Source organism: Sarcophilus harrisii, chromosome 3, assembly GCF_902635505.1.
Source record: "Sarcophilus harrisii chromosome 3, mSarHar1.11, whole genome shotgun sequence".
Lineage (NCBI taxonomy): Eukaryota > Metazoa > Chordata > Mammalia > Dasyuromorphia > Dasyuridae > Sarcophilus > Sarcophilus harrisii.
Window position 1 is genome coordinate 417,692,018 of NC_045428.1, and position 14,787 is coordinate 417,706,804.

A 14,787-nucleotide genomic window follows, 5' to 3' on the forward strand; every position below is an offset into this window, starting at 1 on the left:
CAATTTTCACCTTTTGATCTGATTTTTCTTGTGCAGCATAATGAATGTGGAAATATGTTTAGAAGAATTGTACATGTTTAACCTATATTAAATTACTTGATGTCTAAGGGAAGGAGGAGGAGAGAGAAAAATTTGGAACATAAAAGTTTTGCAAGGATGAATGCTGAAAACTATCTTTGCATGTATTTTGAAAAATAAAAAGGTATTATATATATTTTTTCTTTTCTTTTTCTTTTTCATTTTCATATATATATGAAAATGGTCTTACTCCTCTCAGTTAATTAAGTTTCAAAGACAGTTTTGATGGAAACATCCTTGTTGTAAGATACTTTTTTCTCTTCTTTTTCAGGTTAAATAATACTGTTCATCTTTCTATCTCATTTGATACCATAGAAAAATGGTCTCTTTGGAAACAGAAAACTTGAATTCAAATCCTGATGCTTCCACTTCTACTTTTAGAAAGTTCCTGTACATGGAGGTGAAGAAAACTTAGGATATTACTCTGCTCCAGCAATAGCCCCTCTTTATTTCAGATTCCTCTTCTTAAGCTCTTTAGGCCAGACAGTGAATGACAAGTTGTAAACCAGGAAAATAATCTTAAGACTGATTCTCAGCACTGGCTACTTGTCATCTTCTCAGCCCTGATGGCTGATCATTTGAAGTGGTGAAGGAGTAGGAGTAGAGACAACAAAACAGGGACCAATGACCTATTGTTTCAAGTATTCCCTTGACCAATCCTAATAGAGCTGATCAGTAGGATAGACAAATGTACATGGGATTTGGAGTTTCTTCAAATACCTTTTGCTATACATTCCATAATAGTTATATCCTAATTTCATAGGTTTTTAGTCTAATTTCTTCTATATCCATTTTAGCCCCTTTCTTGTGATCACCCTTCCTATATTGGAAAATAATTGCAAAATCACCTTCTTCTTTTTTTTCTTTAGCCTAAATAATACTTTGCATCTTTCTGTCTTTTCCTAGTGGCCTTATTTGAGGAACAATAACAGAAAGTTTTGGATTCAGAAAACCTAGGTTCAAATCCTGGTGATTCCACTTCTACCAAGTAGAAAAAGACTTTAGTGAAGACATATACTCTCTCTGTTTCATCTCAAGTAAATGGATTTAATAACCTGAAGGTTCCTTTCAGTTCTAAATCTGTAATCTATATAATGGGGAAGGGGGAAAAGGGAAAAAAAGAAATTTACACCATGACTTTATTATATATTTAAAAGGAAGTTGTACAAAATAGATTTGTAGTTTCATGGACAATCATCTTTCTTATTATACTGTGTTATGGAAATGCTTGTTTTATTTCATAAACTAAAAATAAAATAAATAAAAATTCAAAAAGTAAAAAACAAAACTAATGATATTATTGATTCTTTGAGTCATGAGATCTGCAGCAATAGACATCCTATAATGATGAGATTGCAAATCCATTGCCGTGTGGAATATGAACAATGATAGCATTTTCCTCTAATCATTCACATTGATCTTCTCTAAAAACTCTTTAGTTTTTTCACAGCAACAATGATATGAACATTACATCAATACTCTTATTATCTGACATGATGAAGGCAAGTGAACCTGACCTTTGATAGAGGCAAGAGTTCATAGAAAGGAAAGTATGCTAAGGTTGGTAATTATTACTGACTTAAATGCCATAAAGTAATTCATTAGGTAGAAGTCAGTTCTTGCATTTGATTCCCTTAGTTCTGGTAATAGTATCACTACTCTACCAGAACCCAATTATAATGTGTCTAATCAGTTGCCAAATTCTGTTGATTTTTCATTCACATTTTTTCCAATCATCCTCACCCTTCCATTTCCACTGTCAATATCCTAATTCAGACCTTCTTACCTCCTATCTAAACTAATAGAATAGCTTCTGAATTTAACAAATATTCATTGAATATGGTTAATTTTTTAAAGACAATCTTTGTCAAAAAGAATCAAAATGGAGAATGTTATCTAACAAGCATTTTAAAGTATGTACCATGTGCCAGAAACTCTATCAGATGGTAGGGATACAAAAACAAATTAAAGACAATCTATCCTCAATGAATTTATCAGCTGTGAAGACCAAGTTAGCATCCTGGATACCTTAGAATCAGCCGGAGTCAGGATAAACAAAAGTCCTTTGTCTTTATTCTTGGTCTTTAGGAGTAGAAGTGAACAGGATGGATACAGAATCTTCCTTCTCTTCCTTTACCGCCAAGGTAATGCTGGCTTGTCTTACTCCACCCCCTAATCCTTCCTGCAATTCTCTGTATACACTAAAAAGATTAAACCAGCACAGAATAGTGGGAAGGGCAAATTTCTAAGCATATGCTAATAGAGTATTGTCCAATCAGTAGTTAGCCTTAAGTGCTTGGTTGTCCGACCTCAGTGCATCAACTCAGAGTTTCAGCCCTTTACAGTCAGCGAGGTGAATGATTTTTGCAGGCTTCTCTACTACCCAAGACACTAGGTCAGATATTTTCCAGACAGGTGGATTCCCCACAAAGTAACTAATCCAAATTATCTCTAAATTTTATTGAGCATCTTTGTTGGTCTTTACTGCAGCTAGTGCTATAAAAGTCATAGATGCTATCTTTAAGGAATGTTCTCAATTTTTTAAAAAAGAAAATACAAGATTATAATGAAAGAAGCTATAACTATATTATTGATTTTAATAATGAGCAGTATATTCTTAGTTAAAAGAAGAATAATAAAAGGCAGCATTTATATTCCCCCTTAGGTTTGCAAAGCATGTTACATATATTCACTAATTTGGAACTTACAGCTCTTTGAAGCTGACCCCTCTATTTGCACAAGCAAATCTATTCCATCCATATCTTTCAGTCATCCCCACTCTGTTGCTTATCTTCAGTCTTTCCCTGAATACTGGCTTTTTCCCTATTGCCCACAAAACATGTTCATGTGTCCCCATTCTCAAAAAATCCTCACTTGATTCTATAAGCCTGTATCTCTTTTGTCCTTTGTGACTAATCCCTTTGAAAAGATCATCTATAATAGGTGCTTCCACTTTCTTTCCTTTCTCTCTTTTTATAATACAGATTTCAACCTAATCATTCTACCAAAACTACTTTCTCCAAAGTTACATTGATTTCTTAAAGGCTAAATCCAACACCTTTTCTCAATCCTCATCTCCTCCACCTCTCTTGACACTATTGAGCATCCTTTTGTTCTTGATGCTCTCTTCTCTTTAGGTTTTCAGAATTCTACTCTCTTCTCCTACCTATTAACAGTAAGTAGGAGAACTAAAAGTAGAACTAGGTAGTAGGTGGCAGTAACAAAATAGAACACGACATATCAAGTAGCTGCAAGATACAGTTCTAGGAGCATTAATTATCCCACAAGTTGAGAAGCATTGAGGTAGAGCAGACAGTTACAGTTGTATGACCTAAAATTCAAACTTAAATATGAGTCCTAGATCTCCTCATTTTTATCTTTATGACTTTATATGAATTATTTTACCTCTAGGGCCTACATTTCCTGAACTATAAAACTAGAGGACTAGATTAAAAGGTTCCTTCCTTTTCTATATTGATGATCCTATTGATTTTCCCTCTCCTCAATGTAGGAATCTGTGGGAGATTTTTGTATTTTGCCTATGCAAGAGTAAGAAGAAAGGAATAAGTATTTATAAAATGCCTTCTATGTACTAGGCACTGTGCTAAGAGCTTTATGAAGCTCTTTACAAAGTGGTCATAACTGGCCACTGCAGAAGGGAGTGGGTTAGAAGCAATAGGCAGGGAAAATTGGGGGAATATTGAAAGATAATGATAAAAAGCAGATATGGTTATAATGAAGACAAGCCCGACTAATGACTATTTATATGCAATGTGGGTTTGGCTCATGCCTAGATCATGTAAAATGACATTACTCACATATAAGACTAGGGAACTAGAGAAATGCATATCATTCTGCATTGGCTTACCATGGTTTTGGCAAATACAGTTTGTGTATTTAAAACTGCTTAAATGAGCGCTTTCAGGGCTTTTCCTGAATTCACATCTGAGGATGAAAGAGTCCTGATGCTCAATAAAGCAGTTTTTAAAGAAGTGATAACTCCAGTTATGTAGGCAATGGAAAAGGACCATTCCCAAACATGTGGTGGGGCAATTCAGACTGTTTAAAAATGTGCCAACTCTGTTATCTCTCAGAAGAAAGTCACCCAGCATCTTCTAGGTAGACAACATCATTTTAGGTAATCTAGGCAGATACAAAACCCCTATTATAATATAATGAAGGGTGAGATTTGAAACTCCTCCCACAGTGTCTTTGTACTCATGCCATGGTATCTACTTTGGAAACTGCTGGTATAGCAGAGTGAAATCACATAAGCAGAAAGTAGAAATAAGCAATAATATATGCTAACTACATCAGAGAATTGCAAGCAATGTGAAGTCCTGAGAACAAGGTCTGAGAAAAGATCAGAAAAGGATTTTTATGCAGACTTTTTATGGACTTCATAGGGCAGATAGAAATTCAATAGACAAAGAGAGAAGAAGGGAGGATATTCCAGGCATAGGAAAGAGTCAAAAATGAAATATCTGCTTTTTACAAAGTCTACAGCTCTCTTTTCTTTTCCTTCTCTTCTCCTATAACTTTCCATGGAATGGGCAAGACAGGAAAGCAAGCATTTTATCAGAGGCAACTTGATCATCTGTTGAGCCCATCAGGTCCTCTTCTACTTGTTATTTAACCCATATAGAAGGCTTATTTTAGATCCTGCACATACTTATTGTGGGGAAATTGGATCAAGTCACACTAAGTATTATTTAAAACAACAGTGGAAAATTGTTGCACAGGAATCACATGGTTAAATTTGTCTTATTCATGTATGAGCCTGGAGAATACCTCCTGGAAGGGAAATTTGGGGCAATTTTCCTTTCAACATTAAGGAAGATCAAAATCTCTCAGAAAAGCTAAGTTATTGTGTAATATCCGGGCTAGCTCTCTGGAGGGTCCCAGGATGGGCCTTGGTCTTTAGGAGGATAAGTGAAGGAGGCAGGAGAGCTACCATGTGGCTGGTCAGAGATGGAGTCTGGAATCTGGAGTCTGGCATCTTCCCTTGTGTTAGTGCCTGAGAGCTGTGGCTGAGAGAGCCTTCTGTCTCTGAGAATCTCTTATATACCTTAGTATGATTACATCACTACCACACACTGAGCATGCACAACCATTACATCACCATACAGGGGTCCTCAAACTATGGCCCGTGGGCCAGATGAGCAGCTGAGGACATTTATCCCCCTCACCCAGGGCTATGGAGTTTCTCTATTTAAAGGCTCACAAAACAAAGTTTTTGTTTTTAATCATAGTCCGGCCCTCCAACAGTCTGAGGGACAGTGAACTGGTCCCCTATTTAAAAAGTTTGAGGACCCCGCACGAAATACTAAATTATGCCAAGCTATAAGTACCTTGCTGACCTAGATTTAAGAACACCTTTTCAGAGTCCTCTACAGATTGTTTCTATTGCTCAGATAGAGAAACCAAAATTAATGTGTCACTAGGTAGTGAATTTTAGTACACAGAAGCTTCAGAACTGACTAATTTTCACCTGGGGTTCATTGGGTCACAAGGAATACACAGTTTGTTTTATGGTGGTCTCCTAACACCCTAAAATGTAATCTATTAAGTTAAACATTAAATCCTCACAATATAAGTAAGGAGATTCTAGATGAGCAAATATGGCTCCATTCACACATCTGTTAATGCTTTACCTTAGGAATGTCAATACTTTCAAATGCCTGGATACTGTGAAAACCTCACCTAAGCTTTCCATTTCATTTTTGGTGTGTTTTTCAAAGCAAGGAAAAAAAAATATGTAGAAGGCAAGAACTGAGAAAGTCATTTAGCTGAAGGAGTTTCATGAATCCAGAATTCTTTATTTTAATCTTAGAAAGGCTTGCTCCTAAGCAGGAAGTATGTGCTCCTGAACATTTTAAACACATGGTAAGCTTTTCTTTCAATTTGCCTTAATTTCCATTTCTTTCTGCAAAAGGCCTGTCTGGGCCCCACCCGAAGCACAGGTGCAGAGGCTTAGCAAAGGCCTAGCAGAGGCCCAAGTGGGGCTCCTGCTGAACTGATTAAACTTGCAGACAACAGGACCCTCAGCATGCAAATTTAACTGTGATAGCTCCCACATCCTGTTCTGTTTGTTATGGATTCCTTCCAGGCTGACGACTAGCTTCATTCCTACAAAGCAGTTTTCTAGCTCTCTTGTTGGAGCCCCTGTTTTTCCCTAAACCTTTCTCCTTCATCCCCCCTGCATGCTCCTCCTCCTTTACTCTATAATAGCAAATATTCACCCCAGGGAAATGACTCCCAGAACTTAGCTGCCACAATAGTGGGCCAAGATCTTGCCTCTTCCACGAAACACCATCCTTCTTTCATCTTATCCCTCACATTCAATCTGTTGCTAAGTTCTGTCAAGTTACATCTCATGCAACAAGAACACGTCTTCCTACATAGAGATTTTAATTATCCATCATGTGTCAAGAGAACTGGGATCATTTTTCAAAATGTAGGAAATCTGATTTTTATTCTTTTATTCTTTATTCTATACTTCCTTCCCCCCATTCTCTTTTAACTCTTTGCAGACTGCCTTTCGACCTCATAATTCAATTGATAATGCCTTTTTCAAGGTATCTAATGACCCCCTTTCAATCTTCATCCCTCTTGATCTCTTTTAAGAGTTTGGTACTATTCATCATCCTCTTCTTCTTGATACTCCCACTTCTCTAAGATTTCTTGATATCATGTACATGTCTAACTTCTTTTCTTTTGCTGGATCTTCACACAGATCATGTCCATTAACTATGAGGAGGCAATGGGAAGAAAGAGGCAGGAAAGGTTCAGCCCTGGGACTCTATATTCTTGCACTTGATTATCTCATCAGTTCTTTGATTCAACTATTGTCTCCATGCTATTGATTCTCAAATGTACACACCTAGCCCTGACCTCTTGGCTGACTTGCAGTCCCCCATTTCCAACTGCCTGCTTGCCATCTCAAACAGGATAGACATCTATAAACATCTTAAACTCAATGTGTCTAAAACTGAACTTTATTATTATTATTTTACCAACAAATCTTGCCCTTTTTAAATTTTCATATTACAGTCAAGGACGATTTTCCTAGTTACCCATGATTACCATCTAAGCAATATTCTTAACTCTTCTTTCTCTGCGTGTGTCTTTCTCTCTTCACCTCATATTCGATCTGTTGTCAAGCCATGTCAATTCTACTTAAGTAACATCTCCTTTAAAAAATCTCCTTCTCACTGGAAACTGAGTGTATGCCCATCAGTTGGAGAATGGCTGAATAAATTGTGGTATATGAATGTTATGGAATATTATTGTTCTGTAAGAAATGACCAACAGGATGATTTCAGAAAGGCCTGGAGAGACTTACACGAACTGATGCTGAGTGAAACGAGCAGGGTCAGGAGATCATTATATACTTCAACAACAATACTATATGATGACCAATTCTGATGGACCTGGCCATCCTCAACAAAGAGATGAACCAAATTAATTCCAATGGAGCAGTAATGAACTGAACCAGCTACACCCAGCAAAAGAATTCTGGGAGATGACTGAAAACCATTACATTGAACTCCCAATCCCTATATTTATGCCCACCTGCATTTTTGATTTCCTTCACAGGCTAATTGTACAATATTTTAGAGTCTGATTCTTTTTGTACAGCAAAATAATGGTTTGGTCATGTATACTTATTGTGTATCTAATTTATATTTTAATATATTTAACATCTACTGGTCATTCTGCCATCTGGGGGAGGGGATGGGGGGAAGGAGGGGAAAAATTGGAACAAGAGGTTTGGCAATTGTCAGTGCTGTAAAATTACCCATACATATAACCTGTTAATAAAAGGCTATTTAAAAAAAAAATCTCCTTCTCTCCACTGACTCTGTCACCACTCTGGTCCAGGTTCTCATCACCTCACACTTGGACTATTACAACAAGCTGTTTCTTCAAGTCTCTCTCTCCTCCAGCCCATCCTCCACTCATCCAAATGATCTTCAAAAAGCCATTGCAATCATATCACGTCCCTATTCATTAAATTTCAGTGACTCCCTGTTACCTGCAAGAGCAAACATGAAATCCTCTTCAAAGCCCATAATAACCTAGCTCTTTCCTTCTTTCCCAATCTTCTTGATGGGGGAACCCTGAAACTGTCCTTTTTGACCTTTGCGGTGAGCCCTGAAACTTTCCTGACAGAGACCCACCCTTGGGGCAGTTAAGTGGTTCCATTAATATTGGTCCAGGACCACTCCCTACTTAGCTTGAACTTACATGGTCTCATTTAGCTGGAGATCTAGATCTCTATAGCCTTCTATTGAGCTGAAAATTGGCTCAAGACCACTCTCAGTAAGTGGTCTCATCTAGACCTGGGGTCAATGACAACACTGAAGGAATCTTGTTCAATTGAAATCTCAGTTTCAGATTCCTTATAAAAAAAGAGCAACTTGGGGCTCGTTTCTTTTCAGAGGCCCAAAAGCAGGACCATGCCATGACAAGGGACCTTTCCTTGGCATAGCTGCCTCTGAGGAACCCTTTTCTCAGTGTTAACCCCTCTTAATTTCTCTCTGCCAGGATTTCTCTGATAGACCTTTACTTCTCTTTTAGGACCTTGCCACTGAGGAAGTCAGCCTCCTAGCCAAAGCTGACTTCTCAGTGCCAATAAGCTTCTTTTTGCCAGTCTAACTTTTAGGGTTCATGAATTCTTTCACGTTGGACCTGCGCCAACCAGAAGGGGTTCCCTCCCACAAGTCTCTGCCCTATGCCAAACCTCATCATTCTTACACCTTATTCCTCCTTTGTACTTTGGGATCCATTGACATTGGCCTCCATGCTCTTTCTTACACATGACACTAATCTCCAGACTAAGCATTTTCACTAGTTGTCCCCAATACCTAGAACTCTTTCTCTTCTCATCTCTCCCTCTTGGATTTCCTGGCTTCTTTCAAATACCACCTAAATCCTACCTTCTTCAGAAAGCCTTTACTTATCCCCCTTACTTCTAGTACCTTCCTCCTATTTCTTTTCTTTAGTTTATCTTGATTTTGTTCATAATTATTTACATGCTATCTCCCTTGTTAGACTGTGAGTTCCTTGAGATTAAGACTTGTCTTTTGCCTTTCTTTGTATTCCAGGACTTAGTGTAGTGCCTGGCACATAGTGGATACTAGATAAGACTTGCTGCTAAGACCTAATAAAATTGAGTTGGTGTATAAACTTTAACTAAAGTTATTTGCCCATTCATTCCCCCAGTGGCTATTGTGATGTTAGTTTTCCCTTTCAATAAAATGTTAACAACTGAAAATTCACGAGGGGAGTTGCATTTCACACATAATTACAGCTTTCACTATCTTGCATAATTTAATAAATAAAAAGGAATCCATCCTTGACTTTCCTCATAAGTTATGTCTAACTGATGTTGTTTAAAATGTTACAAAGGATAATGCTGTACTTAGAAATAGGCAATTACTGAGTGACTTTTAAAATATTCAATTTAATTTGAAAAGATTTTAAAATGTTTTTCAATCAAAGTCTCAATAGGTTGCCTTGGCTAAAGAATTCATCACCTATTTACCAAGCGATTGATTATACTGCTTTCCCTTTGCAATTACCTTGCACTTGCACTGTATGTGTACTTATAGGCACAGCTTAGTGTATGTCATTTTTCTATTACAATGTGAGTTCCATGAGAGCCCTGACTATGGTTTTTTTTTCCCTTTCTCTGTACCCCTAGTACTTAGCAAAGTTTCTGGCACATATTAAGCACTTAATAATGAGTATTACCTGATGAGCCTCTGGTTGTCTGGTAGCGGACGTAAACTTGGAAGGCCTTCCAGCTTTGAGAACATGTACCAGCTTGGGTTCCACTACTATAGCCTTACAAGGCCTAGGATAATCTCTATCCCACAATGAACAATTCAACTAGTGAAAGGGTTTTTAAATGGTATAAAACATTGTCTTCTAAAAACCTAGTTTAAAAATATAGACCATCAAATATTACTTGAATGTGCAGAAAAAGTGCTACAAATTATCAGCTATCTTCCCTTTCTTAATTTGCTTGAATAATGTTCTCTAAACTTTTATGATCACACAATTCATTAGCTAAAAAAAAAAAATTAGTATGTACATGTTGTGTTCTGCTTTCTAGAGCCCCCAAGTTGGGGTGACAAAATGTACCATTGCTTTCTAGAGCCCCCATACTGGGGTGATTAAAATATACCTTCCTAGTGGAGAAATGATGAGGCAGGACTCCTGAGGATGGTGGAAAAATGGAGTCCATTTATTTCAAGGGCTTTCCTCTTTTTATAATGTAACAAAAACAACACTGTACACATTGGACCACATAAACAACTTGCTGTTATAAATAGTTTGCCACCTGGTATCACTCTGCCTCAATCTCAACACAGGTTATCACTACCCCTTGACTTCTCAGGAAGGCCTAGAGCCTTTAAGGGAGATGGGGAGCTGAACCAGACATTATTAGCATGTTTCCTCTGGGTTGAAGGGTCTTAACAATAATCACCCAGAGATCCCCCACTGACTGTGACCCTCTACATGTACCCCCAATATATGTTCATTTACTTATTTGTAAATTATATAAATGTACTATGATATAAATAATTATTCACATTATATAAAAGAGAAAAGTAAAAATGTAAGATAAAGATAAAATAATATTTTCTTCTAAAATCAATACAAAGCTAATAGAGTTTATTGAATAGGGGAATGTAAGAATCAGGTCTGAGCTTTAGGAAAATCACTTTGGAAGCTATGTAGGGAGGAAAAAAGGAAGAGACTGGAGTACAGGAGACCAATTAAAAGGCCATTAAGGGAAAAGGTAGATGGCAGAAAAACAGCAAGCTCCTTACCCCTCCAATACCAATTCATTCACAAAGATTTAGAAAATGCACCAGACCAAATTATGATTATGAAATACAAGGGAAAAATCACAAGGTCAAACAAGTATTGTATGATCTTACTATGTAAGATATAAACATATGAATATAGGTTTGTGTGTATATGTATGTATTTTTATGTCTTCTTGGAGAAGGAGGGAAAGAAGGAGAAAAAAGAATAAAGTAAAATGAAAACAAGCAGAGAACAAACGAAAACCTACAAGAAAGCAAAGATGGGCAGCTCTAAATATAATATATAGTATTTATTATATAGGCTTATTGCTTTATATTTTGAATCCTCTCTTATATTCTGCTGTGCATATGACATTTTTTTCTTTTCCTATTTTGTATTTAAATTTAAAATAAAGAAGACTAAGTAAAAAAATAATCCACAATAGACTATATTTCCAGCCCAGTTTGGTACAGAGAAGTCTGTGGACACTGGGGACAGCATATACCTTTTGATGAGGTGAAGCTGGTAATTGGGGTAAAAAGAGGTACCAAATCTAGCCGAGAAGGGTCTAACTTGGGTTATGTTCAGTGACAGTAATCAACCAGAAGCTACTTTGATTTGCATAGTCAGGGAAGAAGGAGAATGGCCCCAGTACCTACCCTGGCACTACTGGATAAGGAACAGTTGCAGAGCATAGGCTATATACCCATGTTTAGAAGCAAGCATCATCTGTATGGCTTGGACCCCAGGATCAGAGAGAGTCTCAGTTTTATCTTCTAACACAATTTGAAACCTGTAGTGGAATAATTAGGGCAAGAATCCCAGACCAGACAAAAGCCTATAATCCTATCATCGAATCAATAAAGTTTTCCAGCTGGCTTATGGCAGCTAAGTCCAATGTCTAGGGCAGAAACTTGTAGAGCTAAAATTAGGGGAGCAGAAATCAAATTTTGCCCCCAATAAGACCACTTTGGTAGCACCAAAAATTTATAGGCCCCCAGCCCAAGGTATTTCTGTGATTCTGGAATAATATAACATCCAAGATCACCAATCAGGAAGAGCATGGTCCTAACATAAAGCCCAAAGTCAAAAGGTCGGTTTGAAGACTGAGCAAACAAACAAACAAACAACAAATCAACCTAAAAAACCCTCCCACCATAAAAAAGCTATTATTGTAACAGAGAGGCTCAAGGGTCAAGCTTAAAAGAAGAAAATGGTTCTAAAACAACTACAGGAAAACCTTCAAAGAAAAACAAATTGACCACAGATTCCATTAGAATTCCTGGAAGACATGGATCAAGACTTTTAAAAATAGTTGAAAATATTTTTAAATAAAATGAAAATGCTAGAGCAAAAATTATAAAAGAAATGAAAATTATGGAAGAATTGAAAATAGAATGGCTTGGCACGAGAAGTACAAAACCTTGCCCTAGTAACAAATTCCCTAAAAATTACAATGAATTATATGGAAACTAATAAATGCATGAGGTAAAGAGAAATATTAAAGGAAAACTAAAAAACAAAAAAAGCTTTTTTTTAAGAGGAAGAAAATACAAAGTCTCACACAGCAAAAAACAATTGATCTAGAAATTAGATCATTTGTATCATGTTGGGAAATTTGTTTTACACCTCTATAAGACTCAGTTTCATTCTCCATAAAATATTGGGGGAAAGGGGAAGAGTTGGAATAGGAGATCTCTAAGTTAATTTCCAGCCCCATGAGTTATCAGTCAGGAGTACTAATAAGATCTAAGATACCACCTGATTCTTAACATTTTTCCCAAACAGATCTTCAAAGGAACAAGAACATAGCAATAGTTTATTTACTATTGAAATTTATAAACCCATGTCTCTGGTATGGTATGTTTTTCCAAGGATATACTATTGCTCCTGAAATCTATGGACCTTAGCTAAGCTGATTTTAAAATGTGTGGTGACCATTTTGTCAATCAACAAATATTTATTAAGTACTTATTCTTTACCTGTACTGTACTAAACATTGGAAATACAATGAAAGGCAAAAACAGGCTCTCTGCTCGCAAGGAGATTTTAATAAAAGAGAGAACATGTGAATAGTGCTATATGTACCAGATATTTAGAGTGGAAGTGGAAGGTAATTTCAAAGAGAAGGCATTGAGTAGGGAGAGGAAAAACTGGGAAAGGCTAGCTGCAGAAGGTGGGATCTGAAATGAGTTTTAAAGGAGACCAGCGATGCTAGAAGACAGAAATAAAGGGATTGAATATTCTAGCTACAGAGAACTGCCAATAAAAATGGACAGGATCAGGAGTGTTACATGTGAGGAATAGCAAGGAGATCAATTTTCCTGAATTGTAGGGTTTGTAGAAGAGAATAAAGAAGACTGGAAGAATAAAAAAGGAATAGTTATGAAGGATTTTAAAAATCAAACAAAGAATTTTATGTTTGATGCTATAGGTAATAGGGAGCCACTAGAATTTATTGATTAGGGGAATGGCATGGTCAGACTTGCAGTTTTGGAAAATTATTATGACAACTAAGTGGAGGTTAGACTGAAGTGAGGGAAGACTTGGGTCAAGGAGATAAACCAGAGCACTATTGCAATAGTCCAGACAGTTAGTAAAAGCCTACACTAGAATATATGAATGGAGAAAATGGGACTTACAGTAGAAATTAATATTAATAGTATGTAAAACTTTAAAGTTTCCAGAACACTTTGCAAATATCTCATTTTATCTTTACAAGAACCCTAGGGTGATATTGCGAAGGTAAAAACAATAAGATAGGCAGAAGATTGGATATATAGAGTAAATAAAAAGCAGGAGTAAAAAGGATACTTCTAGAGTTAGAGGACCTGGGTTCAAATGCTACCTTTGATGTTTGCTATCTGTATGACAGTTAGCAAGTTGCTTAACCTCCCCAGGCCTCAATTTGCTCATTATAAAATAAAGCAATTAAACTTTGTTCTCTGAGGTCTCTTCCCATTCTAAATCTAAGTTCCTATGGCAACTTAAATGTATTATTCTTAATACTTTTTTAGGAGTACAACATATTGAGTTATAAATAGCCATCTAAAAAGTTATCACAGAACAACCCACAGTCAAATCCCCCTCTCATGTATCATCATGGTTGAGGTAGCCTTGGGTTCTCACCAGTTGTGATATCAGAGCATAAATTCTGACATCCTAGAAAGGCGTCCAGTATGGATATCGTGACAATGTGTCTATCATTTAAAGTCTTTCTTCTAATACCCCTTGCTCCACAAACAAGAGGATAGAAGAATATCCCTAGCTAAGTGTAGAGAGGTTAATAGCAACAGGGTCATAAATTTCACAATTCACTCATAAAACTAGTCCACTAATCTCTAATCACCTATGCTAGTGGATGGATTTGAAATATTGAATTATCAAAGAACAGAAATATAAACTAATATAATAAACTAAATAGTATGTCAAGAAACTTGGGTTCTAATTTTCTCTTTGCCCATGTGATCTTAAACAAATCACTCATCCTTTCCAAGTCTTGTTTTCTTCATTTGTAAAAATCAAATACCTAAAGAAGGTTGATTGTGAGGATCAAATGAAATAAAAGTGGTAAAGTACTTAATGCAGTGCCTGGCACAATGGAAGCATCATATGATTGTTACCTATTATTCAAAGTCACATAGGGAAAGAAAAGTGCTAGAATTTGAACTCAGGTCCCCTGATTCTGGATGGGATCATCTTTCATCTGCACCACATTTCCTCACCTTGAAGCTCTTGGCTGAGAAGCCTAGCTCCTTTTTCAGTCTACTCTGCTGGCTCACCTGATTGAACATCAGGGAAGAAGTCTGCACATAATAACAATTACTCACTATGTCTGTTTCACTGTGATCGCTATAATGAGAAAAAGAGCCTTTGACTATCTCA